Source organism: Choloepus didactylus, chromosome 1 (assembly GCF_015220235.1).
Source record: "Choloepus didactylus isolate mChoDid1 chromosome 1, mChoDid1.pri, whole genome shotgun sequence".
Classification (NCBI taxonomy): domain Eukaryota; kingdom Metazoa; phylum Chordata; class Mammalia; order Pilosa; family Megalonychidae; genus Choloepus; species Choloepus didactylus.
The window spans coordinates 55,030,159-55,037,363 of record NC_051307.1 but is presented as its reverse complement, the minus strand read 5'-3'; the positions used below and the strand labels follow the sequence as shown (position 1 = coordinate 55,037,363).

The 7,205-nt window shown below is 39.8% G+C and overlaps 1 pseudogene; it reads right to left on the bottom strand.

The window, feature by feature from the left end:
• Window positions 1-4,766: 4,766 nt before the first annotated feature.
• Window positions 4,767-5,911, bottom strand: LOC119509989 (annotated as a pseudogene).
• Between the last annotated feature and the right edge of the window lie 1,294 nt (window positions 5,912-7,205).

Genomic DNA, 7,205 nt, shown 5'->3' with positions numbered 1-7,205 from the left:
GTTGGCTGTTCATGCTTTTCTAGGAAGTTGTCCATTTCATTTAAGTTGTCTAGTTTATTAACATACAGTTGCTCATTGTATCCTCTCATTATCTCCTTTATTTCTGTAGAGTCAGTGGTTGAATCATTTTTCCCATTTCTGATATTATTTAGTTGCATCCTCTCTTTTTTTGTTGTTTATAGCCTACCTAAGAGCCCATTGATTTTATTGATTTTCTCAGAGTACAAGCTTCTGTTTTTGTTGATTTTGTCTTTGTTTTCTTGTTCTCAGATTCATTTTATTTCTTCTTAATATTTGCTACTTCCTTCCTAATGTTTGCTTTGAAGTTAGTTTGCTGTTCTTTCTCTTGTTGCTCCAGGTGAACAGTTAATTCCTTGATTTTTGCCCTTCTTTTTAAATATAGGCATTTGAGGTAATAAATTTCCCTCTCAACACCAAATTTGCTGCATCCCATATGTTTTGATATTGTGTTTCATTGTCATTTGCCTCAAGAAATATTTTAATTTATCTTGTAATTTCTTCCTTGACCCACTGACTCTTTAAGGGTTTGTTGTTCAACCTCCATGTAACATTGGATTTTCTGGCCTTCTGCCTGTTATTGATTTCTAGCTTCTTTTTTTTTATGATATGAGAGATTGTTTTGTATAATATCAATATTTTTAAATTTATTGAGACTTGCTTTGTGAACCAACATGTGTTCTATCCTGGAGAATGTTCCATGTGCACTTAAGAAAATTGTGAGATGTAGTGTTCTATAATATCTATTAAGTCTAGTTCATTTTTCATAGTATTCAACATCTCTGTTTCCTTTCTGACCCTAAGTATAGTTGTTCTATCCATTAATGAGCTCGGTGTATTAAAATCTCCAACAATTAGTTTAGAGATGTTTAACTCTCCCTTCAGTGTTGTCAGTGTTTGCCTCAAGTATTTTGCAGTGCTCTGGCTCAGTGCATAAGTATTTATGATTGTTATGTCTTCCTGATGAACTGTCCCTTTTCATTAATATATAGTGTCCTTATTTGTCTCTTTTAATTGTTTTAAATTTGAAGTTTAATTTGATATTTATAGCTAATCTTGCTTTTTTCTGGTGGTTGTCTGCATGAAATATCATCTTCCAAACTTTCACTTTCAACCTATATTTGTCCTTGTGTCTAAGGTGAATCTCTTGTAGACAGCATATAGATGGGTTCTGTTTTTTAATCCATTCTTCCATTCCAAGTCTTTTTATTGAGGAGTCTATTCCATTAACATTTACTGTTTTTACTGTAAAGCAGTACTATCTTCTACAATTTTTCTTTTTTGGATTTTATGTCATATCTCATTTTTCTTCTTTTTCCTTTTACCCTTCTTGATAGTCTTCATTTCTATACTCTTCTGCAAACCTCTCTCTTGTGTCTTTTCCAGTCAGCCTGTAGCACTCCCTTTAGTAATTCTTGTAAAGCTGGTCTTTGGCACAAACTCTCTCAGTGTCTGTTTGTCTTAAAATGTTTTATATTCCCTCATTTTTTTTTTCTGTTAAGACTAATAGCATGGGAAAATGTTTATATGTTAAGTACAAAAATGGATGTATTATATATACAGAAGAATAACATCTGTGTAAACACACCAAAAACCTATGCACAGAAATGTCTAGAACATTTAGCACTAAGCAATTAACAGAGGTAGCATTTGGGTGGCAAACTGATTCCTTTTAAAAATTTCCAAATTTTCCTTAATAAACATTAATTATGATCACAATGGGGAAAATTAAAAACAAAAACAAAACAAAACAAAAAACTGGTGTTTGAGCAGTGTAATGTCACTGCCATATACAGTTAGGTGGATTTGGCATAGTCTCTTAAGAAGGTGGCAACCTTCCCTCTGAAGAGAGCTTGGTCACCCCTGTATCCTGCTGATACCATCCACCTAGGCTCCAGCCCTCAGTGTTCTTACCCATATCTTCCTTTCTCCCTTTATTCTACCTCATCCAAACCACATCTCTGGTTGCGTCCAGTCCCATCTTTTCCCTTTCTTTCCCAGCCAGCTCTGTAGCCACAAGGCCCACAAAATGGTACAAGCAGTGCCATGTTTTTGAAGGAAATGGTACCTCAGCTTTGCACACACACATGTAATCTCAAATACAAAACATTTTCCTGCTGCTGCTGGGTGAGTGATGCTTAGTGGCCATGCAGCTTGCAGGTGTTAATTATGCAGACTTTCTGGTTAACCCAGTTCTAAGCTTTCTGTAATTCCAGAAATTTTTGATGCCCCCCTGAAAGACTAGGGGTGAGCAGTAACAGCTCAGATCATTTGGTTTCTATAAGTACCTCTGCTCTGGAAAACAGCAGTACACAGTGAGTAGCAAGCATGTCAGCAGCTACAGACTCCATCTATGTTTGGGAAAGGCATACATTCTTTTCTCAATAAGCTTGAGGAAGATTCAAAATTGCAATAAATTCATATTCTATACCTGCAGCTGAGCAGAAGCAGTGCTGGCTTGCTTTACCCCCAAACAGCTGTATTCTTGAGGAAGTCATAACCTCAAGTATGTGTTGCCTGCTTAAAAAATGTTTGGGAACAGAGTGAAATAACATCACTTTCCTCTAAGAAGGCCATACAAGGGGATGAAAAGGCCATGAACCAGACTCAGTTTACCTCAACACAGGCCTGGCTTGAGCTCTTCCCTCTCCCAAAAGAAGGCAAGGAAAAGAAGCAAGCAGACACATCCCATAAAAGGGATGACCTGTAATTGGCAAAGAAGCCTCAGACAAACTGCAAATGCCCCAGGTTCCAGTATCCTGCCCCCAAATGCTAAAAGCCAGACATGAAAGGCATGCAAGGTTGACTTCTATGCACACACAAGTGTAGAAAGAACATCACCAGGCAAAGGAGAGGTTAATACTGCAGAAAGGGCCACAAAGTGCAGCTTGAGAAGCACAAGGGAGTTATCCCAAGACCCTCATTAAGCTGCCATGGAAACAGCAAGCACTTGAAGCTTTGCTACTTTCAGTCTCCTGAAGGGCAAAAGGTAATGGGTAAAACCCATTAACACTTGTGGCAAACACTATTAGCAAGGATGCAGTCTTCTGGGATGCAGGACTCCTTTGGTACAACATTACTACAGATGATTATAAAGAAACCAGGTTTCATGATATGTTATATATATGTAATTATATATATATATATATATATATACTTAAGGATATATACAACACATACACAGGTATTTAAATGGATGTGTACACACTGTGCTAAAATACGAACAGAAATCAAAGGTCATATATAAAAAGGCTAAATATAAAAAATAACACAGGCCTTTATCTCAGCTCTTGGTTGGGGAGCTAGGGTAAAAATGTGGTATTATGAGGAGAATATGTACACAATTTGTGGTGGGCAGGGAAGGCATCAGTGTAAACACTCAGACTCACTCCACAATACAGACCCACAGGAAAGCATGATGTATCTAATGTACAAAAATAGGCACCCAGGAGGCCAACATGCTTGTCTTGATGACAGAGGACTCCACTAAGCTGCTTCTAAACCTCCCAGTCCTGGAACTCACATGCTACCCCTGTCAGGCTCTTGGCCCTTTTTCCACCCAATGCTCAGGATCATGAAGTATACCCATGACCCCCACCCCACTCCCCATGACTAACAGCATGGTTTCCTTGCAAGAAATGTCTTTCTATATGTTACCTTCTTTGAACACAAGATATATGAAGACTTATGTCTGTAAATGTTTGGCACCTGAGAAACATTATGGTTATCGAATAATGCCACAGTGACACAGGGAGACTCAGTAACAAGCCATGTAGGGTAAAGCCAAGGGATATTGAGCTGCCCTAGCATCTCAAAACCAGAACTGCAGATTCCCATGCATGTATGCGGGGTTGGAGAAGGGATGCGCAGAATTAACAACTTCACTGGCTCTTCACAGCATATAAACTCAGAATCAAAGGCATTTTGAAAGCACCACTGTGCCAGTTTAGATGTATTATATTCCCCAAAACACCATGTTCTTTGATACAATCTTATGGTGGCAGATGTATTAGTGTTGATTTAGTAGAAATCCTTTGATTGAGTATTTCCATGGCTATGTGACTCAATCAACTGTGGGAAAGAACTTTGATTGGATAATTTCCATGGAGGTCTTACCCCACCCATTCAGGGTGAATCACTGGAGTCCTATAAAAGTGTTCACAAACAGAAGGAGGTGCTGCAGCCAAGAGAGCAACTTTGAAGAATGCACAGGAGCTGAGAGTGGAGCTGGAACACAACCCAAGATCAGCAGACACCAGCCATGTGACTTCCCAGCTAACAGAGGTTTTCCAGATGCCATTGTCCTTCCTTCAGTGAAGTTATTCTTGTGTTGATGCCTTCATTTGGACATTTTCATAGCTTTCAGACTGTGACTTTGTGAGCAATAAAGCCCCTTTATAAAATCCAGTCCATTTCTGGTATTCTGCATAACAGCTGCATTAGCAAACTGGAATACCCACTATACTATAATCATGATCCTGGTCACTCCTCTGGAAGAGCTCAGTGCAATAAAAGTGGAAAATCTGAGTCCCAATTGAGTCTGCCACACAAAAAGTCCTTTTGAAGAAGCACAGCAAAGGATTTTTTTTTTTTTTTCTTTTGAGCAGATTTACAGCAATATCCTTGGGAAGACCATGTGAAAGATGTTCTCTAGCTCAGTCAAATGATTCAATCCCACTATTACTTCAACCATTTCTGAGTCTGTCCAGACACAGACTCAGTAAAGACACAACTGAGCAACTCTGGGGTCAGTCATCAATGGTGGGCAGCCATAAAGGCCATGTTGGAACATGCAATGGCAAAGGTCAAGAACTTGGGGTTGAACTGCAAACAGGTGATGGGACCTGTATGATTGCCATCCAACCCACTATGTACAACTCTCTCCTTTCCAAACATGGATCTTGCCATCCTCTGAACCAATCATGATAAATTGGGAGTCTGGATTAAGTGAGGCCTCCAGTGTGACAGCTTTGCTGTTGGCATAACCCCTAAATGCATGCATCACCACTCCCTTGAATGCATCAATGAGGTGGATAAAGCTGCCATTGGTAGGGATGAGAATGAGCTTGCCATCATTGTTGAATTTCAGCCCTGTCAACTCATAAGTCTGATCATATTGCCTCTTAAAAATTGTAAATAGCCACTTATCAAAAGAATGAAGGTCATAAAGTTTGACCATTTCAGAATTGACACTTGAAGCAAAAATTAACACTCTGGATCAAAAGAACAAACTGACTTGCCCTGTAGATGCATGAGGCCTTGGCAGTTAGGAGACAGGAGATCCCAGAGTTGAATGGTGTTATCAAGAGACCCAGAAATGAATGTGTCATCCACAGATGACATGGTCAAGGCCACCACCCTTTTTCTATCTCCAGGAAAGTATCAGATATATTTGTTGTCATGCAAAGAGAGGTAACAAATAGAATCATCTATTTTGTTAGAGACATAAAACACTGTGTTTGCTACATGTATGTATCTGATGAAGTTCACCCCATATTTCTCACTGTACAGGGTTCTCTTTGGTTTGCCCTCCTTGCAATCATAGAGCATGATGGAGTCATTGTTGCTGCTTGAAAGGACCATCTTGCCATTAGGTCTGGGGTCGAAGCAATTAATCTCATCTGAGTTCTCACTGAACACTTTGGCAATGCAGAAGCTCTGAAGTGCTGTTGGTTATTTCATGGTGGCAGCAGCTGGAGGCAACAGCGTAGGGCCAGGATGGGGCCTGATGGTGAGTGAGTGGGCAGGTGGGCAGGTTGGCTGCTCAGGGCCAACCTGGGTGGAGCAGGTACTGTGCCTGTGATGAACTAGAGGACAGCCAGTAGTCGGGCTGCCTTCTCCTCCTGCTCATGCAGTAATTTCCTGCCTGGACTTCCTTAGAGTCAACCAGCATGGGGCTGGCTCATTGTATACACCATCTTGGGGTGACAGGCACAAGCCAACGCCCTCATTTTTTTAAATTAAATTCAGTTTTATTGAGATATATTCACATACCATAAAATCATCCATGGTATAAATCAACTGTTCATAGTGCAATCATATAGTTATACATTCATCACCCAAATCTATTTTTGAGCATTTTCTTTACATCAGAAAGAATAACAATAAGAATAAAAAATAAAAGTAAAAGACAATACCCAAATCATCCCCCCATCCCACCCTATTTTTCATAAAGCTTTTGTCCCCATTTTTCTACTCATCCATCCATACACTGGATAAAGGGAGTAAGATCCACAAGGTTTCCATAATCACACTGTCACCCCTTGTAAGCTACATTGTTATACAATTGTCTTCAAGAGTCAAGGCTACTCGGTTGGAATTTGAGAGTTTCAGGTATTTACTTCTAGCCATTCCAATACGTTAAAACCTTGAAAAGGACTCTCTATATAGTGCATACAAATGTCTACCAGAATGACCTCTTGACTCCATTTGAAATCTCTCAGCCAGTGAAACTTTATTTCATTGTATTTCATAAATGCCTTTTGGTCAAGAAGATGTTCTCAATCTCAGGATGCCAGGTCCAGATTCATCCCCAGCAATCATATCTTGTGTTGCCAGGGAGATTTACACTCCTGGGAGTCAGGTCCCACATAGGGGGGAGGGCAGTGAGTTCACCTGCTGAGTTGGCTTATCTAGAGAGAGAGGACCACATCTGAGCAACAAAGAGGTACTCAGGGTGTGACTTTTAGACACAATTACAAACATTTTTAGCCTCTCCTTTGTAGTAATGAAGGGCAAGTCCCAAGATAGAGGGCTCAGCACACCAAGCTGTCAGTCCTCAATGTTTGTGATGGGTAAGGAAGTCCAACGCTTCCCCATTTTCCCCCAGCTTCTCAGGGGGGCCCTGCATATATATATTTATTCTCTGCCCAAATAACTGTGGGATGTGCCATTATTTCACACTAATCTACACAAACCTACCAGATCTCACTTCCTATTCAAAGTTCCAAACTGACTATAGAAGTTTTATTGTTTAGAAAATATAGATCCTGCACCAAGTAAACATCTCCTCCCTTGGTCTCACATGGGAGTTGAAGTTTTAAAACATAGTTAATTTTGATCATTACCCTTTGGCCTAATTTGCCCTAGTCTTAACCAGGTCTGCTTCATTCATATCTCTAATTGAAGTCTGAGCTCTTTTTCAGCTTTTTTTTTTTTTAACAGTTGCTATATGTGCCAATAGTGAT